The sequence below is a fragment of the Onychomys torridus genome, chromosome 8 (genome assembly GCF_903995425.1).
Source record: "Onychomys torridus chromosome 8, mOncTor1.1, whole genome shotgun sequence".
In the NCBI taxonomy this organism is placed as follows: domain Eukaryota; kingdom Metazoa; phylum Chordata; class Mammalia; order Rodentia; family Cricetidae; genus Onychomys; species Onychomys torridus.
The window spans coordinates 65,875,258-65,902,996 of record NC_050450.1 but is presented as its reverse complement, the minus strand read 5'-3'; the positions used below and the strand labels follow the sequence as shown (position 1 = coordinate 65,902,996).

General features: G+C 41.7%; 1 protein-coding gene across 1 annotated transcript in view; it reads left to right on the top strand.

The window, feature by feature from the left end:
• Positions 1 to 3,964: 3,964 nt before the first annotated feature.
• The window catches only part of Taok1 (TAO kinase 1), an 84,031-nt gene continuing 60,256 nt past the window's right edge, over positions 3,965 to 27,739 (top strand). The window contains exon 1 of the mRNA XM_036194771.1: positions 3,965 to 4,612. The gene's annotated coding sequence lies outside the window, so the exon portion shown is untranslated. The remainder of the gene's footprint in view (positions 4,613 to 27,739) is intronic.

Sequence of the window (27,739 nt, the reverse complement as noted above, 5' to 3'; positions counted from 1 at the left end):
TTCTTTATTATTATTATTATTCATTATTTGTTTTTTGAGACAGGGTTTCTCTGTAGCCCTACCTGTGCTGGATTTCACTCTGACTCAGACATCCACCTGCCTCTGCCTCCTGAGCTCTGGGATCAAAGGCATGTGTGCCACCACTGCCTGTGAAAACTGTTTTTTTAAGGAGTGTTGGAAAGCCAAGGAGAAATAGTTTAAGGTGGAGGGAATGACAGTTATACCAAATATTGTAGATTACAGGAAGGAAAGGATCAAATGACTTCATTAGAAATAGCAACCAAGGTGAATATGGTCAAGTTTCAGTGGCTGTGCAAGATTAATAAGTTACTCAAAAAGACAGGTCAGGAAGGGGAAAGTAGGTGAAGACAATTACTTCTCCCCATCCCCATGGAGAAACCAGTGCATGTATTTTATGCGAGAGGAAGTTGTCATTTGAGAGTTGATGAGGGTATAGGCAGAAAAAGGAATCAATGACTCATAGAACAAGGCTCTTGACTCCAGCAGGAGTATTGAGGACAAGTCACGTGCACATTCTGCTGAGGCAGGCAGAGGGCTTGTTTTTCTGATGCTGGTCAATTTACTTCCACAGTTTACTAAAATTTTGAATCCTTCAAATGAAATTACGTTTTTATTTTCAAAGTAAAATTTTGCTCAGAAAACTACCAGGAGAGATCTACTTATTCAAGTTGTTATGTTGGTTAAACAGCCACCATTATGGTGCCTGGGAGTCTATTTAGGACCTTATGCATGTTAGGCAACTGTTGTACATCAGAACTCTACCCAGGCTGAAGATTTTCCTTTTCTTTTCTCTTCCTCTTTGTTAGCATTGTTGACACATGGTCTCCCTGTGTAACTAACGCTGGCCTAGAATCATAATCCTCCTGCCTCAGCCTCCCAAGTGCTGAGGTTACAGTCATGTGCCATCACCCAGCCAGTCCATAATTTTGTGTATGATGTACATGTGTTTGTCTGTGGGAGCTTGTGCATATAGATCAGGTTTATGGCTCTCCACTTTTTTTCCCCCTTGAGATAGGATCTCTCTACATATCCCTGACTGTCCTGGAACTCACTAATGTAAATGGCTAGCCTTGAACTCACAGAGATCCACTTGCCTCTGCTTCCCAAATGCTGAGTCTAAAGGCATGAGCCACCATGGCTGGCCTCCCCCCCTTTTTTTTTTCCGTAGCCGAGGACTGAACCCAGGGTCTTGCACTTACTAGACGAGTGCTCTACCACTGAGCTAAATCCTCAACCCCACGGCCTCCACTCCCACCCCCCAACCCCCAGACAAGGTTTCTCTGTGTAGTTTTGGTGCCTGTCCTGGATCTCACTCTGTAGACCAGGCTAGCCTCGAAATCACAGAGATCCTCCTGGCTCTGCCTCCAGAGTGCTGGGATTAAAGGTGTGGGCCACCGCCACCTGGTCTTGGCCTCCACTTTAAAAAGAAATATTTATTATTAGTATATGGGTTTATGATGCCACAATGAGCTGCCATGCCTGCCTCTCCACTTTAAAAACATTATTATTAGTATGTGGGTGTATGATGTGTGTATGTAGGCAGGAAACTATAGTGCAGAGGTGTGGAGGTCACAGGAGAACTTTGTGGAATCAGCTCTCTCTTTTTATCTTTAATTGAGTTCCATGGGTTGAATTCAGATCATCAGACTTTCAAGGCAAGACCCATTGAGTCATCTTGCTGACCCTTTAAATTTTTCCCCTCTTTGTTTTATATACATATATACACATATATGTATATCAAATTTTATTTTACATCCTGACCACTGTTTCCCCTCCCTTCTCTCCTCCCAGTCCCTCACTTTATTTCTTGAGACAAAGTCTCTCACTAAACCTGAATTTGCCCTCTTTGGCTGGACTAGCTGCTTATGAGTCCCTGGCATCTTCTTTATCTCCCCAGTATGGGGATTATAGGTGCATCCCCTGTGGGTGTTGGACACCCGAACTAATGACCTCCTGCTTGTGTGGCAAGCATTTTTTATCAGCTGAGCCATCCTCCTACCCCCAGCATGAGTTATCTTAAATGACTTTATGCGTTCTTTTTGTGTGTTTGCTTGTTTTTGAGAAGAGTTTTATATAACCTAGATTGGCTCAAAGTCTTTTTTTTTTTTTTGGTTTTTCAAGATAGGGTTTCTCTGTGTAGCTTTGCCCCTTTCCTGGAACTTACTTGGTAGCCCAGGCTGGCCTTGAGCTCACAGAGATCTGCCTGGCTCTGCCTCCCAAGTGCTGGGATTACAGGTGTGGGCCACCACGCCACGCCCAGATTGGCTGAAAGTCTTTAGTTTACCTTCATCTTTAACTGCTGATTCTAAGGCCTCCACACCCACCACCAAAATGCTGAGAGTTACAGCCAGGGGCCACCACACTAGGGAAACAAACAAAACAACAAACACGCAAATGCAGGTCTGGTAGAGGGTACCTGAGGGCATCAGGTAGTATAAAGCTAGAGTTACAGCTGGTTATGAGCTGGCCCACATGGGTGCTGGGATCTGAACTCCTGTCCTCTGCAAGAGCAAGTAATACTTACTCTCAACTGCTGAACCATCTCTCTCTCTACACACACACACACACACACACACACACACACACAGAGAGAGAGAGAGAGAGAGAGAGAGAGAGAGAGAGAGAGACAGACATATATGTGCAGGGTGTTAATATGGAGCCCAAACTAGCCTCTGACTCAGACTTGCAATTTCTTGCCTCAGCCTCTTGTGTGCCATGATTTCAGATTACAGGTGCGCACCATCACAACCTGCTCATCTGTTGGTTCCTGAATAACAATTGCAGGAGGCCCAGATGGGCCAGTCTGTTCTACATAAGGAATCCCAGGCTAGCCAGGGATAAGGGGTGACTGGAGGTGTGTGTGTGTGTGTAAGTGTAAGTGTGTAAGAGAGAGAGGAGAAACAAACACTACTGGATGATTTTTTTTTTTTTTTTTTTTTTTTTTTGGTGGTGGTGGTGGTTTTTCAAGACGAGGTTTCTCTGTTTAACAGCCCTGGCTGTCCTGAAACTCGCTTTGTAAGCTTCCCAAGTACTGGGATTAAGGGCGTGTGCCACTACAGCAGGGTTTACTGGATGGATTGTAAAAATTCCTTCTAAACCCATGATAAGGTTTATCTCTTTCTTGCATAGGATCCTTTAGTTTGTTGCGTTTGTTGCTTTTAAAGAAAGAACTTTTTTTTTTTTTTTTTTTTTTTTTAAGGCTGGGTCTCACTGTTTATCCCTGACTGACCTGGAACTCACTATGTAGATCAAGCTGGCCTAGAACTCAGATCTACCTACCTCTGCCTCCCGAGTGCTGGGATTAAAGGGGGTGTGTCACCAGTTTGCTGCCTTTGTACTGAGAAAAGTTTCTTACTAAGTCCACAAAGCCTTGTGAAGTTGCTTCCCATCACAGATACACAGGATGCTTTATAGGCAAGTGGGACTGCCTTTCCAAGCCGTCCCAGATTCAACTATTAGAATCGCACGAACGCAGCTACATAGTGATTATGCTTCCAAGTTTATCCCTGGATCCCACGAGGAGTCCAACGAAGGTGTGTAGGAATGAAATGTTCTACACTTTGGGAGCAAACTTTCACTTTGGCAGGATCAGTGGGAGGCTGATGTTCTGGAGGTGGGAAGAGGGAAGGAGCGTGCAGACAAGCTCATCTCCCTTGGATTTCCGGGCTGAAGAGCATGCACCTGACGCCCGCGTGGCACTACCCAGCTGAGGGTGGAACTGGACCAAGCCTAGCACTGCAGGCGGCTCGGGCAACACCACCCAGCGTTAAGCATTCGCGCGCTCCCGAGTGTGTATGTGCATGTGCGCGCGCGCGCGCGCGCGCGCGCGCGGGCACACGCCGTCGTGCCTCGCGCAGGGTCGGGCCTGTCAGGCTAGAAACCTCGCGAGATCCGAGGCTGAGATGTCTGTCGGGAGGAGGGGAGTGGTGTTGGGGAAGGGGGGGGAACCTGGGCAGCGGCCGAGCTCTGTGGCTTCAGGGCTTGGAAGGAGAGAGGGAGGGTGGCGAGGAGAGTGAGTCGGTGCCGCCGCCCGCTTGAGGAGAGAGGAGGGGTCCCGCTCGCCTTGCGCCCTTGGCGGGCCGAGAGCGCGGAGCAGCCGCGAAACTCCCAGGCCTCCCGGCCCCCGGGGACCCCGCCCCGCCGCCCGCCGGCCCGCGGCCTGTCTTCCCTTTGTGAGCGCCCCCTTCCCAGGGGTGCTGGTGGCGGCGGAGGGGTGCGCGTGGGCCCGCCCGCCGAGGGGCCGCGGCGGGGGACCGACAGGGCCTCGGCTGTGAGGACCGGAGGCGGCCGAGGCCCGGGCCGGTTCCCCCGAGGCGGCGGCGGCGGCGGCGGCGGCTCCCGGCACTTCCCCGCGCCATCTTAACTGAGCCCGAGCGTTAAGGGCGCCTCCTCGACCCCGGGCGTCCCCTCGTCCCCCCCCTCCTCCCCCCGGCCCCTTGTCGCAGAGCTTGGGCTGGGCGGCTGGGGGGGGGGGCGGCGGTCTGTCGCCGGGCCCCCTCCTCCTCACTCCTCGCTCTCCAGCACCGCGGCCACCCGAGCGCTCCAGGGGTCTGCGCCTGCCTACTCCGCCCCAGACCTGCCGGCGAACGGGGTAAGGGCACCTCTGCTTTGGGGACGGAAGACATGGAGGGGGCGGGGAGATTCGGCCCACTCAGGCCTCCCTGGGTGGAAGATCTAGGGGTAGAGTGGGGGAGGGAGACAAGGAGGGTCTGTGATTCTGTGGGTGGGGTGGAGGAACTGGTGAGCTGCGCGCCCTCCCGTTTCTAGGGGCCAGAGCAATTGCATTCCTTTTTCCTGAGGGTCACCGGAAGAGGTGGTGGAAGGGGATGTTTCTAGGAAGGTGTGGCCCTAGTAGGGAGATTTGAGTTGACGTGCACCCCGATTTAAAGGCGCGAGGTCCCTTTCTGGTCTCCTCGTCCTGCTCCTCCTCCTTTGTACTGTCTGTATTCTTGGGAATGGAGAATGCTCTGGGTAGTTAACTGGATACCCCCCCCCCCCCAGGAAATCCACATCTTTCTTCTGTAGGGGGTGATGGGAGCATTTCTATCCCCCCACCCTCCGCCTCTCTCTGTCCTCCTGTAGTGCTGCAGAAGTCCGAGTCAGTTTCTTCATACACAGACCCGTGTAAATCCTGAAGGGGGGGCGGGCAGGAGTGGCAAGTAATGGCGCTTCCCTTGGAGAGGTTATTTTTTTTTCCCTTTAGTTTTAAATCGATTACAGTACTGTTTGAATTCTTCCCCTGAGAGCTGTCCATGGGAACTGTGTCCGCTCTTGTTACTGTTGGGATATGGTCTCATGTTAGAACAGTTTTGATTTTCTCTTGCTCTGTTTTGAGAGAGAGGAAGATGCCAGGGGTCGGGTGGGCTACTTTTTGTTAGGTTTTAATAAAATAAATTTTATATCCCTCCCATTCTTTCTCCTCCTTTTTCCTCCTCAGCTTTTGACGTTCTTGGAGAATTATTAGAAATTATTACATTCAAACTGTCGATGATCAGACATTTGCCGCGGGCTGTGACTTTATATGGTTAATACTGTTTTGCATGACATTGATACAGAAATTTCTGAAAAGGATTATGTTGCAAACTTTTATGTAGCATATGTTGCTTCTTAAGGAAATGCATGGTAATGCACCCAGTTATGCTGTGATCTGGACTCTTTTCCCCCACTTTTGCTTCATGTCATTCCTGTTTTAAAAGAAACAATCTTGTCTGATTTGTCAACAATACTTGTTGATTTTTGTCCTTAGTAGAGTAGAAGTAAAATAACATTTTGGCATTCTGGCAAGTGCCTTCTGAAATAAAACAAATTAGCCTTCAAGTCTTGAAGTCAAGTCTTGATGTACATGTTTTACTTTTTTCTTTCTTCCTTAAAGGAGACTTGATGTACACACACACACACACACCCATAGAAAGATTCTTTTTATTCAGGTGGCCTTGAACTCAGCAATCCTCCTGCCTAACCCTCATGTGCTGGGATTACAGGTGTGAGCCTTCCCACCTGACCCCATTTTTTTATTTAACTGTTTAGATTTAGTAGTGAAGTGATTTTAAAATGTTCCATATGTGAATATTAGCAGTAATAAAGATTACTAAAATGTTAATATGTCTTATTAACAAATCATATTTGTTGTCTGAGCTTTACTGAATAGTATTTTAAATTGAGGACAAGGATTTAAAGATGTAGCAGTAGTGTTAGGCATTGATTTAAGTTCTGTCATGTAGCCCAGGCTGGTGTAACTGTGTAGCTGAGGATGACTAAATTACTGATACCTCTGTCTCCAATCTCACAAGTTCTAGAATTACAGGTGTGTGCAGCATCAAGTAGAAAGTTTTTTTTTTTAAAGAAAAAAAAAAACAACAGGGTCTTATTACATAGTAGTGAGTTCCCTGACTTACCTGCAACTTGCTATGTAGTCCAGGCTGGCCTCAAATTCATAAGAGATCTGCCTGTCTCTGCTATGTGCTGGGATTAAAGGTGTGGACCACAATACCTGTCCTAAATTCTTTTATTTCATGATTTTGAGAAAGCTACATTATGTTTTTCTCAAAAGTGAAAGTTTCTGCCTTATCTTAATATTCATCTCAGTTCATTTAATGTAAATAGTACCATTTGAATCTTTTTCTCTCTTTTTGGGGATGTGGGGGAACAGGGTTTCGTGTAGTCCAGATTATCTTCAAATGTTGTGTAGCTCAGGCTAGCCCTGGACTGAACCTCATGCCTAACCTGTGCCAGTGTGCTTGGAATTTGTTGTTTTCGAGACAGGGTATCTCTGTGTAGCTTTGTGCCTTTCCTGGATCTCCCTCTGTAGACCAGGCTGGCCTCGAACTCAACAGAGATCCGTCTAGCTCTGCCTCCCAACTGCTGGGATTAAAGGTGTGCGCCACCACCACCTGGCGAATTTGTTGTTTTTTGTTGAGGGAGATTCTTACTATGCAGCTCTGGCTGGTCTTGAACTTGTGGCAGCCCATCTGCCTTAGCCTTCTGAGTGCTGAGCTATTGTAACCAGCTTCATGTGAACGTTTACTTCATGACACAAAGTATATGTTGTCCTGTTTGCAGAATATATAGATTTTTCTTCATACAGGAAAAATTATGCCACGATGCCTAATTTTCTGTTTTATGGTTTGTTGTTGATAATGAATTCATATCATACTAGCAAGTGTAAATTCAAACATACTACTTAGTAAAGAGTGACTTTTTTTTATCTTGGAAAGATGTAAGAAGAGTGATTTATCAATAATGGCCACAAAATTCAAGCATATACATAGAGTGTAGGTTTAATTACTTACTTTAATTGCTTACTATTTCATATTAGAACTAAGGTTATCTTCTCTAAAGCTGGTAGGAGCTCTTCCCTAAAAGTGACAAGTATGTTGGTGATCAGTTATATAAATTCATAAGGAAAGAATTGTCTAAGGGTTATTTCATGATGCCACTGTTAGAGAATAATGAGAGCTGTTAGTCTGAGTTGATTCCAGATTAGTGCGGTGCTTATGTTTCTAAATAGCTCATCCACAAAATGGAGTATACATCACTTCCTGTTCTTTCACAACTGGTCCTTTCTCTGGATTCCCTTTTAATGACTTAATTTTTGGCATTCTGGTATCTGATTTGTTAATTTGGTTATTCCCATGTTTTATAAGTGGAGGGATTTCTAAGAATCAACTGGTTTAGAGACTTATAATTGTACTTTTTTTTTAAAGCATCTCATTGTGAATCCTAGCTGGACTGAAACTTGGTAGGTAGATCAGGGTATCCTGAACTTGCAGCAATTTAGCCTTGCCTCTTGAGGACTGTGATATAGGCGTGCTCCACCAAGACTGGTTTAAGAGTGTCTTTAAAAAAATGCACGTGTGGGGAGTGCTAGAGGAGGATGTTGAGTGTCCTGCTTTATCACTGCCTGCCTTATTCCTTTCAAGCAAGGGTATTTTGGCTGAATGGGGTAGGTTGAGGCAACAAGCCCCATTCATTCTCTCTGCCTCCCACAGTCTGGGATTACAGGTGCACATGGCCATAGCTAGATTTTTTATATGGGTTCTGGAAATTTTCACTCAGGTTATGGCGCACGCCTTTAATCCCAGCACTTGGGAGGCAGAGGCAGGCGGATCTCTGAGTTCGAGCCCAGTTTGGTCTACAGAGAGAGATCCAGGACGGTTACCAAAGCTACACAGAGAGAAACCCTGTCTCAACCCCCCCCCCCAAAAAAAAAATTGCTTCCATTCTAAAGAATGATATCATAAATTTAAACTTTGATGAAAATTACCTATTTTGCTGTGCTGAGTATCAAACCCTGGGCCTTGAGGATGCTAGGCCAGTAATCTTATCACTGAGTTACATGTCAATTGTGTGAAAGGTTTAAAGAGATACTATAGTATACAGAACCAAATATATGTGCACACTAAATAGGAAATAATTACTGTATTTTCTGTAATACATATTTTTAGAGAGTTCTGGATATGGCAATTGTTTGTGTATTAATACAAAATAAGAATATCTTAGGGCTAGGGATGTAAGTTAGTGATAAGCTTAAGGCCCTAGATTCAGTCTTCAATATTGTATAAACTGGGTATGGTAGAACATGCTTGTAATTCTGTCAGAGGCCTGTAATCCAGCATGGAGGTGGAGGCAGGAAGATCAGAAGTTAAAGATCATTCTTAATATTTATGGCAGGGCTGTGGTGGCCCATGCCTTTAATCCCAGCACTTGGGAGGCAGAGGCAGGCAGATCTCTGTGAGTTCGAGGCCAGCGTGGACTACCAAGTGAGTGCCAGGAAAAGGCACAAAGCTACACAGAGAAACCCTGTCTTGAAAAACCAAAACAAAACCATTTGTGTATATGAGGCATATAGTGGTATTTAGTCACATGTTATGATGCCATTCTACCAATAACAAATATACTAATTATACTTGAAAAATTTATTGCTTACTTTTTAAAAAAATTAATTCATTAATTATTTCTAGTTTTTTGAGACAGGGTTTCTCTGTGTAGCCTTGGCTCTTGCAATTTACTCTGTAGACCAGGCTGATCTTATACTCACAGAGATCTGCCTACCTCTGCCACCTGAGTGCTGGGATTAAAGGTGGCTGTCACCCCCCTCCACTTTGTTGTTTACTCTTGAGTACTCATTGTCAATTCTCTTTCCCTCTCTCCCTTTGTCTCCCTAGCTTTCTCTTTTTCAAATGTGTATGCCTGTTTTGCCTCTAAGTGTACTATGTGTGTGCCTGGTGCCCAGAGAGTCCAGTAGAAGGGCATCACATCCCCTGGAACTTGAGCTGCCATGTAGGTGCTGAGAACTGATCCTTGGTCCCCTTCAAGAATAACAGCAAGTGTTAACCACTGAGCTATTATCTCTCCAGCACTATTTTACTTTAATTAATTAATATTTTTGAGTCAGGATCATGGTATATTGCATAGTAGCCTTGAGTGGCCTCAGATTTACTTTGTGGCCCTTGAACTAAAAGTGTTCCTCCTGTTCTTAGCTTTGGATTTTGGGATCATAGGCATTGGCTACCACACAGGTTAAAATTGGATGCTCTCTAGTAGCCATAAAAGATAATTTAAGAATTTGCTGGTTCTACTTGGGCATAGTGGTAGACACCTTTAATCCCAGCACTTGAGTGGTAGAGGTGTGTGTATATTTGTCTGGTCTACATAGCAAGTTCCAGGCTGGCCAGTGCTTACACAGTGAGACTCTGCCTTTATAAACAAACAAACAAAATTTTTAAAATGCTGGCTCTAGCTATGTTGGGCACATACTTGTAAACCCCAGTACTTGGGAGCCAAGGCAGGATGATCTATGTAGTGAGTTTAATTTTGTTAATAGTGTCACATTCCTTCTAAAAACCAAGAATTCCTAGCTACTAGAAACACCTATTTTCATTTAAGATTTTTCTGTCATCATTTGGTAACAATTCTTTGTATCTGTATTAGTCTTCTGTGCTAGAAGCAGATTTTTGTTGTTTCTGAATTATAGTCTAAATAGTGACAAAATTAAGTGGCCTGTGAAAGGTAGAAGCGTTTTAAAAACTATAAACCTTGCCTCTAAATAAGTAAGAGTACATATTACAAAGTACCATGCTTAGTAGACATGCTATTCTGTTTAAAAAAAAAAAAAATGCCAATTTGCCACTCAGGAGACCTTTGTAGCAGGATCTCTTGAGCCGAGTAGTTCCAGGCCATTCTGGGCAACATAAAGAAACTCCATCTCAAAACAAGCCAGGCTGGCATGAACTTGGCTGTGTGGCTTAGGATGACTTTGAGTTTCTAGTCTTCTTGCTTACACCCCAGTGCTGGGATGATAGGCATTGTTCCTTTATATCTTTTTTTGTGGTGCTGCAGATTGATTCCAGCTAGGCAAACACTCTACTAACTGAAGTATATCAGTACTTCTCCAGCCAGCTCCTGTTGCCTTTTGCTGTGCTGTTCAGACTGGGCTTCCCAGGTGCTGGGATTACAGGTGTGCACCATCATATCCAGGGAAGTTACTATTTAAATATAACTGCTTTTAACAGTTCCCTAACTTACCTAAGCAAAAAAGGGCCATTTTTTTCTTTTGATGAGCTTTTAAAAATCCTTTTATCTTGTTACTTTTTAGATTTAGATGTATGAGTTCCTTGTCTGCCTGTGTACCTGGTTCCCACAGAGTCAGAGAAGGGCATTAAATCTCTGGAACTGGAGTTGTGGGGTTGTGAGCTGCCATGTGGGTGCTAGGAACTGAACCCAGGTCATTGCAAGAGCAGCAAATGCTCTTGACTGCTGAGCCATCCCTCTAGTCCCTGTTCAATTTTTTGATCAAATAATTTTAAGCAGGTGAATTACATCTAGAAAGGCATGCAAAGTTCAGTTTCTGAGAAATAATTATCAGGTAATGGAATGGAACAGAAGCCACCACAGTAAAATTGGCATATAAATTTGAGCTTAAAAATTATTATGTTTATTTCTTTATTTAGGTGAGGGTGGCATCATATGTTTGGATGTAAGAGGACAATTTGTAGGAGTTGGTTCATCCTGCCTTGTAGGTTCTGGAGTTTGAACTTGTGTTGTTAAACAAACTTGGCAGTAAGAGCCTTTACCCAATGAGCTATCTCCCTGGCCCAGTTACTATATTTTAATGATAACATTTATAAACTTAATAACTTCCTTAGCTTAAAAATTATTTTTTATCACATTTGTGGGGAGCATAGGAGGACTTGAGAGTCTGTTCTTCCCCTCCCTTCACAAATGTCCTGAGGATTAACTCACATCATCAGGGGTTGGCAGGAAGCATCTTTACCTGCTGAGTTGTCTCACCTGCTCACTTCCTTAACTTTTTCTAGAAGATAGTATTTAAGTTGCTAGATTTAAATAGGATGATTTACTTAATATACCCCTGATAAATAGTAAACACTTAGTAAATTGTGGAATTGTGGACTATCACATATTAGTTGGCTAATACATGTTTATGAATGAACACAAGTAGCCTAATATTTAAGAGTGAGTTACAGGGGCTAGGAATGTAGTTTATTTATAGAAAGTTTGTCTGCTAAAAGTGTGAGGCGAGGCCTTTTTTTTTTTTTTTTTTTTTAAGTTACATTCCCTTATTGGAGGGAGAAAAACCAGTGTATTGCATTCCTTTTTAAAAAAAATTTAAAATTTTTAGTTTTTGCAGTAATGGGAATTGAACTGGATCTGGAGTATGGTAGATAAATACCATATCACTGAGCAGTTATTTCTAGCACTTTACTATTTTTGTTTGTTTGTTATTTTTTATTTATTTATTTTTGGTTTTTCGAGGCAGGGTTTCTCTTTAGCTTTGGAGCCTGTCCTGGATTAGCTCTAGACCATGCTGGCCTCGAACTCACAGAGATCCACCTGCTTCTGCCTCCCAAGTGCTAGGATTACAGGTATGCGCCACCACCGCCCGGCTACACTTTACTATTTTTATTATTTTTTTAAGTGTGGTGTGGTGGTGCAGGCCTTTAATCCTAGCACTTGGAAGGTAGAGGTAGGCAGATTTTTCTGAGTTTGAAGCCTGGTCTACATAGAGAGTTGTAGTCCAGCTAGGGCTACATACACAGACCTCGACTCAAGAAAAAAATTATTTAAAATACTTATTTGGGGTGTGTGTGTGTGTGTGTGTGTGTGTGTGTGTGTGTATGTGTATGTATGTATTTGAGTGTATGTATGTGTACTACAGGAGCTTTCCGTGGTCCGAAGGAGAGGGTCAGATCCCCAGATAATTTAAAATTATTTTTTACTTTATTTATTTTGTGTTTGTGTGCACATGTGGAGGTCAGAAGACAAGTTGTGGGAGTTGCTGGTTCTCACCTTCTACCTTGTGGGTTCTGGGGGTTGAACTTGGGTTGTGGAACATGGTGGAACATGCCTTTACTTGGTGAGCCATCAATGATTTATCATTTTTGGCATCTGATATACATATCAATGGTGCTGCTCTGGATTGGACTCAGAACTTGGTACATGTTAGGAAAGCACTTCTATTACTGAATTACAGCCCTAGGTTTTTGGCTGACATTTTTTTTTTTTTTTTTTGAGAGAAATAGTTAAAATAACCAGAGTAGGGGGTTGGGGATTTAGCTCAGTGGTAGAGCTCTTGCCTAGTAAGCACAAGGCCCTGGGTTCAGTCCTCAGCTAAAAAAAAAAAAAAAAGAAAAAAAAAGGAAAAAAATAACCAGAGTAGTTTACTATTGTATTTAGAATAGACTAGTATGTATTATTTAATACTAATGTGTGTGTGGTGGGGTGGGGAGAATGGTATCTAAAAATGAATCTTTGGGCCTTGTAACACTCTTGGACTGAAACACCAGCAGGCTACACCCCACTTGCCTGATTGGAGTTTTTAAATCTGTGAGAAGTTTTTTTTTCTGCTTTGCTCAATGTAAAACCTATCCTAAGGAATGAAATTCTCCCCCCCACCCCACTTTAGTACTTCATTTCCTTATTTAGGTAGAATTTGCTACAACGTTTCTTAAGAGACAGGGTTTATCTGTGTAGCTTGGTTGTCTTGGAACTTACTCTGTAGACCAGGCTGGCCTTGAACTCAGAGATCTACCTGCCTCTGCCTCCAGAGTGCTGGGATTAAAGGTGAGTCCTACCACTACCTACCCCTAGAAAACGTGTATGTGCATATATATACCTGAGTATATGTATATGCACCATATGTATGCTGTACCCTCAGAGAGCAAAGAGGGTATCAGCCCTTTCTGGAATTAGAGTTAATACAGACTTGTGAGCCACTCAGTGTGGGTGCTAGGAGTGAATCCAGGTCTTCTGGAAGTGCTACCAATACTTTTAACTGCTGAGTCATCTCTTCAGTCCATCTAAGCTTTTTTATTTAGATAGTCTTTATAGGTGCGGTGCGTCTTTACCTTGAAATATATTAAAGGATTATATTGGTTGGACACATTAGTATATATGTGTGTGTATATATAATTTTTTACTTTTTTATGTATGGATATTTTGCTCGCATGCGTGTCTATTTGCTATGTGTATGCTTGCTTGGTGCCTGCAGAGGTCAGAAAAAGGGACTCAGATCACCTGAAACTGGAGTACAAATGTCATGAGCTGTCATATGGGTGCTGGAAATTGAACCCAGATTCTTTGCAAGAAAAACAAATACTGTTAATGCTCTTTAGGCCATTTTTTTCTTTCTTTCTTTCTTTTTTTTCTGAGACGGGGTTTCTCTGTGTATGTAGCTTTGTGCTTTTCCTGGATCTCGCTCTGTATAGCCCAGGCTGGCCTCGAACTCAGAGATCCACCTGGCTCTGCCTCCCGAATGCTGGGATTAAAGGCGTGCGCCAGCACCGCCCGGCACTTTTTCTTTTATGTGCATTTGTGTTTTGCCTGCATGTGTATTTGTGTGAAGGTGTTGGAACTCCTGGAGCTGGAGTTACAGACAGTTGTGATCTGAAATGTGGGTACTGGGAATTGAACCATGGTCCTCTGGAAGAGCAGCCAGTGCTCTTGACCACTGAGCCAATTCTCCAGCCCCCATATTTTGTTTTCTTGAAATAGGGTGTCATTCTGTAGCGAAGGCTGGCCTGGAACTCACTATCTAGCCCTGGCTTATATTGAACTTGTAGCAGTTCTGTCCTAGGTGCTGGGAAGCTGTATGAGATGTCATGCCTAGCTAATCCAAACTCTTAAGAGATTATTGTGTGCTGTTAAGATACTGTTCTTATCCTGCTTTTTTTTTTCTTTCTTTTTCTTTCTTTTTTTCTTTTTCTTTTCTTTTCTTTTCTTTTTTTTTGAGACAGGGTTTCTCTGTGTAGCTTTGTGCCTTTCCTGGAACTCACTCTGTAGACCAGGCTGGCCTTGAACTCAGAGATCCACCTGGCTCTGCCTCCCAAGTGCTGGGATTAAGGCGTGTGCCACCACTGCCCGGCATGCGTGGGTTTTATTTTCTCTATATTTTAAGTCTTCTAAATAATTTATTTTCAAGTTATATAGATGTTCATGGAAATTCAAGGTCTTCTCATGGTACATTAGTAAGGGAAATTGGTTTGCCATAAGGTTTTCTGGGTACCTTACCGTTTTATTTAGAATTCTATCCCAACTGAGTATGGAAACAGCAGTCTTGCACATGCTAGGCAGTTCTTCTAGATCCCCCTTTACTTCTGATTGCATGCCCTGAAGAATGCTTGTGTGGCCCTTTATTTTTTCAGTAACTCTCTACCTTTAAGTCTTTTACTGATTTCAGTGTCTAGTATTTTTGCTCTTCATGTTGGCACATTCACCTTTCCTAGGTCTTAAGTCTTGGTAGGTATTTAAGGACTTTATTTATCAAAGAGATCCTGGGGAGGGTTAGTACTCTAAAGAGTTTTGTAAATAATACCTGAGATTTTGTTTGTTTTTTCAAGACAGGGTTTCTTTCTCTGTGTAGCCTTGGCTGTCCTGGAACTTGCTCTGAAGACTAAGCTGGCTTTGAACCCACAGAGATCTGCCTGCCTGCCTCTGCTTCCTGAGTGCTGGGATTAAAGGCAACTAATTCCAGAGATTTTTACACTGTGAATGTGTGTCACTTCTTATGTGTAAATGCCTTTTTTTGTACACTGCAGAGTTAGTAGGAAAAACTTTCCAGGGTTTCTGGGAATTGGATTTGTGGTCTTGTTTTTAGTGAGTTTGTATACTGCTACTGAAATATATTCCTTTTTTAAAATATTTTTTAAAGATTTATTTATTTATTATTATGTGTATAGCATGTATGACTGCAGGCCAAAAGAGGGCACCATATCTCATTACAGATGGTTGTGAGCCACCATGTGGTTGCTGGGAATTGAACTCAGGACCTCTGGAAGTGCTCTTAACCTCTGAGCCATCTCTCCAGCCCCTGAAATATAGTCTTGTCTTCCTAATCCCCCCAAAAGGGAAAACTTTACTTTTGAGATGGGGTCTCATATATCTCAGGCTAGCTTCAAATTTGTTATGTAGCCAGTGCTGTGATTACCACCATGGGCCACCATCTCTGATGTGGCAATGTGCAGCAAACCCAGGGCTTTGTACATTACTGGATAATCAGTCTACCAACTAGGCTCTATTTCTCCCTTATTTTCTTAATTTTTCAAATGCTGCAAGGTTCTGCTATGTTGCTCAGGCTGGTCATGACCTCCTGGGCCCAAATGATCTTCCTACTTCAGGTAGTTGCAACTTACAGGCATGCACTACTGTGTTCAGCAGTAAAAATTTCAGCATAAGAAGAAAATAATATTTATTTTTGCTTAAGAACATAAATTTAATATTCAAATATTAAATATGGGGTGTAGTTTTCATAAAATTGTGACTGATGTACTAAGTATATTAAAAAGATTTCAGTGTGCTTCTGTTATTACACCTAACTATAGACCTTGTATTTTGATTTCTTTTAATCCCTTCTTGGAAGTAGTTATGAGTCTTGAGTTTTTTTGTTTTTTGTTTTTTTGAGACCGTGTTTCTCTGTGTAGCTTTATGCCTGTCCTGGATCTTGTTCCGTAGACCAGGCTGGCCTTGAACTCACAGAGATCCACCTGGCTCTTCTTCCCGAGTGTTGGGATTAGAGTGCTGGGGTTAAAGGCGTGCACCACCACTACACGCCAAGTCTCTAGTTTTTTGTTTGTTAAGACAGGATTGGGGCTAGAGAAGCTGGCTCAACAGTTAAGAGTGCTAGTTCTTGCATAGGACGTCACTTTGACTCCCAGCACTAATATGGTGGCTGAGAGCCATCTATAACTTCAGTTCAAGGGAATCTGACAGCCTCTTCTGGCCTCTCTGGACATCAGGCCTGTATATAGTACACATACATGCAGGCAGGCAGAATATTTATACATATTAAATAAATCTGGGGGGAAGGAGAATAGGTGTCATTGTAAGGAGGTAACACACCAAGGCCTTGAACTTGGTATGTAAACAAGGCTGGTCTTGATTTCCTGATCCTCTTAAGTGCTGAGATTACAAGCATATACTACAATGCTTGGCCTTGTAGTTTGTGTTTGGATTGATTCTACCAGTTTATTCCTCTTGAGACCAAGAAAGAGATAATCAGGAAAAGTTGATGGAGCAACATTACTAGACAAGGTCAAGTTTTTCCTTTTTTAGGGTTAGGAATTTATTACTAGGGTCGTGTTTTAGTATTCATTTTTTTTTTTTTTGTACTTTATTCAATTAGCACTGTGTTATCTTCAAGTATTTTTTGAAAAGTTCTCCCACACTCCCCTTTTTCTCTTTCTGAGAGAGAAATCTCATATTGCAATTCAGGCTAGTCTGAAACTCATGATGTAATCTAGACTGGTCTCAAACTCACTACAGTCTTCCTATCATAGCCTCTATAATGGTAGTATTATACAAGTGAGCTACCACGCCTAGCTCCTTTTACTCCTTTGAAGCATAAACTGTTTTTCTACTTATGATTCTGTTTTGGATTGTTTTGTTTTGTTTTGTTTTGGTGGTAGGTAAATGCATAAAATATATTCAATGCTGAGAGTGTAAAGATTAATATGAAGCTCTACAATTTCTATTCCAAATGCCTTCTCTAATTGTATAGAAAGTTCATAGGGTATATAGACTTTGGTTCTGGTAAATTCTGGTGTGTAGTGTTTTTATTGACATGTAACGTTTTTAATAATAAAGTATAAAATTAGAACAAAAGCATAGTCTGTAAGCCAGTTGGTTTACTTATGTTGTAATAAGTACAGAAACCAATTTTAGATTAATACTTTTTTGAGATAACAGTTATAAAATTGTGATTTTTATTGCGTGTGCTAGGGAAACACAAAATCCAAATGTAGGTTGTTGGCCCTCTTATCATTAACTTTTTATTACATTTATTTATTTGTATGTATGTATGTGTGTGCACGCCCTTGAGTGCCCACATAAGAAGTCAGAGGACAACTAGGACAACTGGGACAGCATTGGCTGTCTTCTTCCACTCCGTGGGGCTCCGGGGCTGAGCTCAGGCCATCCGTCTTGGCAGCAAGTACTTTTATCAGCTGAGCCATCTGTCTTCTCTTAGGTTTTCTTTTGTTCTGAATGCTGCATCTCTGCACTGCCTGTAGTTATCAAAATAGATGTCTGTATTTGTAACGTAGGTTCTTTTTTTTTTTTTTTCCTTCTGAGACAGGGTTTCTCTGTAGCTTTGGATCCTGTCCTGGACTAGCTCTGTAGACCAGGCTGGTCTCGAACTCACAGAGATCCACCTGCCTCTGCCTCCCGAGTGCTGGGATTAAAGGCGTGTTCTACTACCGCCCAACTTCTGTTACGGCTTGCTCTGACCCATTTTCTAGCCACCATTTTTGGCTTTGTTCTAGTGGCTGTCTGTTCCCTGACCCCAGATATGTTTATTTCCGGGAACACACAACATTTCAGTGAACACAATACCCACCACAAAGTAACACCTGATATCCTCTTAATTTGAGTAGTTGAGTAGGATACAGACAGAAACAAATACATGTAATGCAAGGTTTCTCAAGCGTAGCATTAACAGTTGGGAAAGGGCAGATTGTTATAGGGATCTGTGCTGTGCATTGTAGCCTATTTTCTAGTATCTCTGAATTCTGCTCATGTTGTCAGTGGCAAGCCCTTGTGTCCACAAATGTTGCCAGATCTTACGTTCCTCTCTCTTTCCCCTAACAGGTTTCTCTATGTAGCCTAGGCTGACCTGAAGCTTCTATTGAGGCTCCCAAATGCTTTGATTACAGGCACACACTATCACTCCTAGCTTCTGATACTAAGTTACATATCTCCAGTTCTATTTCTTCTTTAAAAATTAAGTTTAGAGTCATCATTTTTTGTTGCTTTTGTGTGTACAGTGTATGTATGTTTGTGATGTTGTATGTCAGATGGTGGCAGAAGACTTCAGATGTGCTACAGCCCTTGTTATTCCTTGAAGTTCTGTTTCTAAATGATATGAAAATGATGAAAACAGGAATATGTTAAAATATAATTTGTGTTTTAAAAAGAGTGGAGTATGGTGATAATTGGGTAGAAATTTTATGTAGGGAAGTTGGTTAGAAGGCTGTTGCAGACTCAGTTGTATCGGTGCATGCTTACAAACTCAGCACCCAGAGGCAGAGGCTGGAGGATCTGTGAGTTCCGAGGCCAGCCTGCTCTACAGAGTGAGTTCCAGAACAGCCAGGACTGTTAACACACAGAAACCCTGTCTAGAAAACCGGAAAAAAAAGGGGGGGAGGGGGAAGTATGGTATATTTTATTTTTACTGAAATGTGATTTTATTTGTATGTTAATAAATTTGCTTTGGGGTCAGAGCAAGCTATAGCAGAAGCTGGGTGCTGGTGGTGCACGCCTTTAATCCTAGCACTTGGGAGGCAGAGCTAGGCGGATCTCTGTGTGTTCAAGGATACAGCCAGCAGGGAGACACACGCCTTTAATCTCAATACCAACTATAGAGACCTGGAGGTCTGTACAGACAGGCAGTGACGAGGAGGTCATGTGGTTGGGTTTACAACCAATGAGAAGGCAGAACAGAAAGTCTATAAAAAGGAAAAACACACAGAAAGTAGGCCTCTTGTGGAGAGGAAAGACAGCAGCAGCAGTGAAGGATAAGGTTTTCAGCTCTCAGCTATTGCTCTGACCTCTTGGCTGTTAACTCTGTGTTTGCCTCTGTGTTTCTTATTTAACAAGACGGTTACATCTACAAAGGGTGGGGTGGGGGGAGAGGAGACAATTGCAGAAATCTAAGAAGTAGAATTAAAGTGATGTATTTAGGGAGATTAAGGTAGAATAGTTTACATTTTAGAGTTTACTAGAGATTGGAAATGATAGTTGAGAATAAATTACTATTTTGCAAGAGAAAGAATGATTTTGGGGGGGTTGGGGATTTAGCTCAGTGGTAGAATGCAAGGCCATGGGGTTCGATCCTCAGCTCCAAAAAAAAAAAAAAAAAGGAAAAAAAATGATTTTTGGCTTTGGTAATGATCAGAGGCTAGGATATATTGTAATAATTTAAAAATCCAGTGGTTTTAAAGATTTTTAGTGTGTGTGTATGGGATATGTGTGTAAGAGTGTATGTGTACCACAGACAACAGTGGAAGCTTGAGAAAAACTTTGATAGTCAGTTTTCTCTTTCAACTATGGATTCCGGTGCTCAAACTCAAGTCATCAGGTTTGTGTGGTAAATACTTTCAGCCACTGAGCTGTCTATCTCACTGGCCCTGCTATGGCTTTATAGCAGGAAAAAAGGCTTCTTTGTAACATGCTATGTATTGATAGATGGAGATGGGTTGGAGACTGATCTTGTTTTTTAGTGTCTCGGGTTCAATTTTCATGACAATGAAAAGGGAATATTGCCTCTTGAATTCTGTACTTGGCCAAGTTCATTGACTAAGTGAGGTTTGACTTTTAAGAGATTTCATAAAAGTTAAGGAGGTATAGCTCTTCAATATCCCTTGAAAAGAACTAAACTATTTCAGTCGTGGCAAATTTTTGTTATATGTTGAATTAGAGCTTTTTACCTTTTTTGTTTTGTTTGTCGAGATAGGGTCTCATGTAGCCTTGACTGGCCTTGGGCGTGATATATACCTAGGGATGATTTGAACTTCCTGTCTGTCCTCAGCCTATTGAAAGATGGGATAACAAGTGTACATCATCATACTGGACCACTCATTTGGTTTCTGTTACTATGCACAGCAGGTTGGCCTTAAACTCTCTTAGAGATCAGCTGACCTTTGTCTATCCCTCCTGAGTGCTGAGATTGAAGACATGTGCCACCATGCCAAGAAGTAGTTGACTTCTTTTTATTGCATAGGTAGTAGTCCAAATTTTGGGTGTGCTGCAGTTTGTTTATTCACCTGTTTGTAATATTTGGAATCATTTCAGCTTTTACATTTATGAATAAAACTACTGTGATCATGTTAACCTTTCTGAAGTTTTCTAAGTTAGAAACTTCGGGTTTGGCTTTGATTCTTTTAATCTCTTTCCTCATGAACTCATGGTATTTCTTCTTTTTTTATGTTTTTGGTTTTTTGAGACAGGGTCTCTCTGTGTAGCCTTGGCTGTCTTGGAACTCGCTCTGTAGATCAAGGCATGTGCCACCACCACCCACCCAGTATGTTTCATATATTAGAAATTGTAACGTTCTTTTGATACTACTTTTTTATTTCTGTGAAGGTTTATTTTAGGAGTGGGAAATTTAAGGATGATGAAATAGATAGTATATTTGCTGAGCAAGATTTATAGTTAGGTGGGAATGTTGACTGATTAGTGTGGAAGGTGCTGGCTTTGAAATTACAGGATTGGGATACAGGCTATTGGTGTTGGATGCACTCTATCCCTGTGTCAATGCATACTTTCTGGTAGTCACTTTTTTTTTTTTTTTTTTAACATGTTTTGTATGCATGTGCTATGGCCTGGTAAAGAACCTTATTGCCATGGAGGGTAGTCTTAACTGCTATGGGAACTTGAGGAAGTTTAATCTCTTTGGGCCTCATTTTTATCACCTGTGTAAATTAGAACTGATAAAGCTTTGAAATGTTGGGGGATAAGAGGATTAGATTCGTTACATAGACCTGAGAATAGTGCCTGGCCTATTGTGTTAGTATTATCTTGATTCTGTATTTCTCAGAAGGCTTTTGTTAGGGACTGAGAGATGGCTCAGCAGTAAGAGCCATTGGCTGTTCTTCCAAAGGACCAGAGTTCAATTCCTCACACCCACATGCAGTTCACAATAACTCCAGTATCATGTGCACAAACATACAGGCAGACAAAACATCCATGCATAAAATAAATTTTTTTTTTTTTTTTTCTAAAGACAGAGTTTCTCTGTGTAGCTTTGGATCCTGTCTTGGACTTACTCTGTAGACCAGGCTGGCCTCGAACTCACAGAGATCCACCTGCCTCTGCCTCCCTAGTGCTGGGATTACAGGCGTGTGCCACCACCGCCCGGCCTACAGTAAAAAAACTTTAAAAGCTTTTCTTTTCTCCTAGTTCTGATCCTCTTATGTCTTGCTCTCATTTATCTCCTACTACAATCCTCTTTTCCTGTTGTGCCGGGGATTGAACACAGCTCCTCAAGCATGTAGATACGTGCCCTACCACTGAAATACCACTCTTCTGCTTACTCAGACTTACAAAGTTAAGGAATCATCATGTCACTGTTTGTGCCCCCTTTTCAGTTGTGTTGTAGTATTTTACAGTCAGTTACATAAATGAAGACTTACAAATTAATCCACCACTCAGATTAAAATTATAGAAAATTTTTCTTTATGTAATCATGGTAAATTGCACTAAAAATTTGTATATGGAAGTTTCTAACATCCTAGTAGGTTGCTTTTTGTTCCTTCCACCTCAGCAATCCACTCTTCTGCTTCTGCTCTTAGTTCTTTACCTTTGCTTATTTTATAAATTATTTTGCTTAGTTAAAATTACTGTGAATGTATATGTGTGCATTTATGATATGTTTATATATGCAGGGGTGTGTGTGTGTGCAAGTGGAGATCAGAGGACAGCTTTTAGGAGTTGGTTTTTTTTTTTCCTTCTACCATGAATTTTGGGAATCAGACTTAGGACATTAGGCTTTTGTGGCAATTACTCTCTAAGATATCTTGTTGGCCTGTTTTGTTTAGTTTTTAAGTTTTCTCTGATTGGCTTTTCACCATGCCTGGCACAGTTTTTTGGTTTTTGTTTGTTTGTTTGAACGTTACTGCCCAACACACCTTATAATACCTTCTCTGCCTGTGTATATGGTGTCATTTTTGTGCTCGTTTGATCTTTTTTTTTTTATTTTTTTATTTTTGGGGTTTTTCGAGACAGGGTTTCTCCATGTAGCTTTGCGCCTTTCCTGGAACTCGCTCTGTAGACCGGGCTGGCCTCGAACTCAGTGCTAGGATTAAAGGCGTGCGCCACCACCGCAGGCTTGATCTTATTTTTTATCCTGTTTTATCTGTTCAAGTACTCTTCTACAGAACTGTCCCCAGTGCTCTAATTATTCTGTCCTTTTTTTCTAAGAGTTCTTTTTTGCTCATTTTGATGTTCTAGTTTAGTTCCCAGTAAGATGCATTCCTTTTGTGTAATTATTTGTCTTAGCTTCATGAGAACCATTATCATGTATTATTCTCATTTAGTGCCTCACATAGGTCATGTAGTAGTAGAATCTCATTGAAATTCTTTGAAGCTTTGGATAGCAACTAGCAGTCATAGAGAAATTGACAGTGAACTAGGGCAACTATTCATAAAAGTACAAAAACCAAAAAGTATAGCACAGCTCCTTGGGTCTATGAAAATCTTAGGCCATCTTGCGTTAGACTGAAGTAGAGTCAGAAACTTAGAAAGAGAAAGGATCATAGAAGTAATATTATTATTAAGCAGGCTAAATAAGAATTACTGTTATGGGTCATAGTAGATCTGTTAACTCCTTGAGATTCATGCAATATGTTAAGTTTGTACACAGGAGCATTTCAGGGTAAGAATTTGTAATTTGTATTTTCAAGGTATCTGACTGAAAAAAATACTATCTTGCAAAAAATGACAGATGAAACACTTGAGGTTCAAAGATAGTTAAGACATGAGAGATGTCATTGTTATTCATAGTAATGATCCTGACCAAACAAAACTTTTAGTTAGATTTACTCTGATGTGTTTAACAAAGGAGAAATAAGAATGTGGAAGAGGGCTGGAGAGATGTTCAGTGCTCTTTTGAGGATCTGGATTTGGTTCCCAGCACTCACAGGGTAGCTCACAACCATATGTAATTCCAGTTCCAGGGGATCCCACCCATGCTTCTGATCTCTAGGGGCACCAGGCACACACATGGTACACATACTTAACATGCTTGCAAAATACTTCACAAAATACATCTTAAAAACAAAGAACAAAAAACAAAAAAAGAAAAGGTGTCTAAAAATATTTCTGTCTCTAATTAAAATGAACTTTTAAGAATTTAAAATTTGAGTCAAGTGGTGGTGACACATGCCTTTGGGAGGCAGAGGCAGACGAATCTCTTGAGTTCAAGGCCAGGCTGGTCTACAGAGTGAGTTCTAGGACATCCAGGGCTATACAAAGAAACCCTGAAAAAAAATTAAAATTTGGGTTGGGGAGATGGCTCAAGATGGTTAAAATTGCTTGTTGCTCTTTGAGAGAACCTGAATTTGATTCTCACAGCCTACATCAGGAAGCTCACAGCTGCCTGTAACTACAAAGGGATCTGATGCCCTTGTCTGGCCTTTCTGTATAGCCTCCTCTCCTCATGCATATACACAAGGCATATATTTATATATTAAACAAAAATCTTAGGATTTATATAGTTCAGTTTGTAGAGTGCTTAGATCTCCAGCATTGAATAAATAAGGTGTGTTGGAACATATCTGTATTTCTAGCACTCAGGAGGTAGATGCAGGGAGTTCAGAAATTCAAGGTCATTCTTGGCTATATAGGGAATTTTAGGCTAGTCTGGGCTAGAGACTTTGTCTATGAAAGAGATAAGGAGGGGTAGGGAGGGATGGGCTCATCAGTTTAGGTTTATATAGTATATTCTCTCTATACAAACATATAAGCACATATATGTATATATGTATACACACACATATGCTTAACGTGATTCAGACCTTGTCTTCAATCGTCTTTCCTTTGTATGTGTGTGTACATGTGTGTGTACACGCGTGTGTGTGTGTGTGTGTGTGTGTGTGTACACACGTGTGTGTGTACACTTTTAAATTGACTTGATTGTGGTGTTGGGGATGGAATCTAGGGCTTTGCACTTGTTAGGCAAAGTGTTCTACTGCTGAGCTACATTCCCAGTTCTCAAGTTAAATATTTACATTTAGTTCATTCAGAGTGTTGTGCAGCCAAAGCATATTTTTGTCCAAAGCCTTCTCTTTCTTTTTTTAAAAATAATTTATTTTTACTTTATGTGCATTGGTGCTTTGCCTGCATATATGTCTGTGTGAGGGTGTTGGATGGCTGGAGCTAGAGTTACAGACAGTTGTGAGCTGCCATATGGGTGCTGGGAATTGAACCCAGGTTCCCTGGAAGAGCAGTCAGTGCTGTTAACCGCTGAGCCATCTCTCCAGCCCCCCAAAGCATTTTCTTTCTTTCTTTTTTTTTTTTTTAACAAGAGCTGAGGACCGAACCCTGGGCCTTACGCTTGCTAGGCAAGCGCTGTACCGCTGTGCTAAATCCCTAACCCCGCAAAGCATTTTCTAACATCAGGTTCAATATTTAGGCACAAATGCTCCCATGTTGTCTCTGTTCTCCTCCCGATAGTCATTAGTCTTTCATTCCGTTTTATCAATTTGTGTATTATGTCAGTTTATCTTTATTTTTCCTCGAATATCTTTTCATTTTAATATGTGTGTTGCCTGCATGCATGTCTTTGTACCACGTGTGTGTGGTGTCTGAGGAGGCCAGAAGGTGTCTGATCATCTGGAACTGGAGTTAAAGACAGTTGTGAATCACCATGTGGGTGCTGGAAATTAATTCTGGCTTCTCTTGAGCAGTCAGCGCTGTTAACAACCACTGCACTATCTCTTCAGCTCCTTGCTGGTTTTCTTTTTCTTCCTTCCATCCTTCCATCCTTCCTTCCTTCCATCCATCCTTCCTCCCTCCCTCCCTCCCTCCCTCCCTCCCTCCCTCCCTCCCTCCTCCTCTCTCTCTCTCTTTCTTTCTTTCTTTCTTTCTTTCTTTCTTTCTTTCTTCTGTTTGTTGTTTTCCCAGGGACAGGGTTTCTCAGTGTAGTCCTGGTTGTTCTGGAACTTACTTGGTAGACCAGGTTGGCCTCAAACTCAAGATGTCTTCTGCCCCCCAGTGCTGGGATTAAAGGGCAAGGTCTAGGAGGATTCCAAACATAGATAGATGTCTGTTATCTTCAGTCCTTGGTTAGTAACCATCATCCCAATCAACCAGGAAATTCACTAGTGCTTTGGTGGACAGTTTTTTGTTTTTGTTTTTTTTAAAGATTATATATACACATACACACACACACATACACACATGCACAAGATGTTCTGTTTGCATGTATCCCTGCAGGCCAGAAGAAAGAGGGAGCCAGATCTCATTACAGATGGTTGTGAGCCACCATATGGGTGCTGGGAATTGAACTCAGGACCTCTGGAAGAACAGCCAGTGTTCTTAACCTCTCTCCAGCCCAGGTGGACAGTTTTTATTGAGGTTTCAGTATATTGATTTATAAGTAATGACCAGTTAATCTTTGTAGATTAACCTCCAGAACAACAAAGAAACTCCTATTGCATAGAACATTTTAAGGATTTAAAAGTTTTTTTTTTTTTTTTTTTTTAAGTTTATTTACTTTTTATATACATTGGGGTTTTGCATGCTTGTATGTCTGTGAGGATGCAAGATCCCCTGGAAGTAGAGTTGTGAACTGCCGTATGGGTGCTGGGACCAATGAAAGAGTGGCCAGTGGGTGGTGGTGGCCCTTTTAATTCCAGCACTCAGGAGGCAGAGCCAGGTGGATCTCTGAGTTTGAGGGCAGCCTGGTCTACAGAGTGAGATCCAGGACAGGCACCAACACCATACAGAGAATCCCTGTCTCAAAAACAAAACAAAACCAAAACAAAACAAAACAAAACCAAAACAATACAAAAGAGCCATCAGTGTCCTGCCCCCATATTTTGAGGATTTAGTAATATCTTATATCTCCTTCTTAGGAACCAGGGAGAAAAACAAATTGTCTCCACCGCTTTTTTTGTTTTGGGTTTGAATCCAAGGCCTTACAAGCACTCCACCACTGTCCTCCTACCTGCTTTGATCCAGTTACATTCTTTTTACACCACTCCATTCCTCAGCATCCTTCCTCAGAAGCAAACTCACTTTATCAGCTGTTTTGTTTATTTTCTTTGAGACTTTTGAGACAGCCCAGAAATTGGATCAAGGGCCATGAAAACTTTGTGAAGTGATGAAAATAGTTTTTTCTGATGTGATTCCATGTATCAAAGGTGATTAGCCAGGGTCTGGAGAGATGATTTAGTGGTTAAGAGCACTTGGAGCTATTGGAGAGGACTGTAATTCAGTTCACAGTACCTGTGGCTCGACTGCTTGCTTCTGGCTCTGGGGGATATAACATCTTATCAACAATTGGCTGGGCTTGATGGTCCATCCATCCTTTAATCTCATAGCTCAGGAGGTAGAGGCAGGGATGATACATGTGAGTCTGAGTTCAGCTTGGTCTACACAGTGAGTTCTAGGTCAGCTAGGGCAGCAGTGAAACTCCATCTTTAAACAAAACAAAAGCCCTAAGAGTAATAATTCCCTTGATTCCTCTTTAAGCGTTTCCTTACCTTTTTTACACTGTATAAATATTAATGTAGCCAAGAAGAATGTGGACAGAAGGACTGGAGAGACTAAGACTAGACGGGCCTTTGAGATGGCTAATTGTAAAAGTACTGCACAAGCCTGGTAACTCCTGGAAGAGTACCAACTTCTGAAAGTTGTCCTCTGACCTCCACACATGTCTTGTCATGGTTTGCATGCCTGTACTCATACGCAATACACCCCCCCCCCCCCCCCCCACATTATATCCAAGAACAATAATAATATAGTAATAATAGAGTACTGTACTTGTCAGGGTTCTGAAAAGGAACAGAACTGATAGAATGAAAAAGGAGGGTGATAAAAGGGGACTCATAGCCAGGCCGTAGTGGCACATGCCTTAATCCCAGCACTCGGGAGGCAGAACAGGTGGATCTGTGAGTTCGAGGCCAGCCTGGTGTACAAAGTGAGACCCTGTCTCAAAAAACAAACAAAAAAAGCAAAAAAAAAAAAAAAAAAAAATCCTAAAAACAGGAGTACCCAGCAGTTTAGGTTTTAGTTGATTCAAAATCAGTCAGTTGACCTTGAGAGATGGCTTTGTGGTTAAGAGCATATACTGCTCTTCCAGAGGACCCACATCAGCTGGCTCACAAACATCTGTAGCTCCAACTCTAGGTGATCCTACTCCTCTGGCCTCTAACGGACAGACACACAGACAGACAGACACACACACACACACAGAGAGAGAGAGAGAGAGAGAGAGAGAGAGAGAGAGAGAGAGAGAGAGAGAGAGAGAGATTAAAAATAGTAAAAATAAAACAAAAAGCAGTCAAGTTGACAATCGAGATTAGTCATTGCAACTACAAATTAGCCCTGAAGGTTATTACTAGTTTATATTGTATTCATTTATTTATCCTAAAATTTTTGGTTGTTGATTGTTTAGGATTGCCTCTTAAATAAATTGTATCATTTGAGAATATGGTTCCACTTCTTGCTTTATAATCTGTATACCTTTTGTTTATTTTTCTTTACT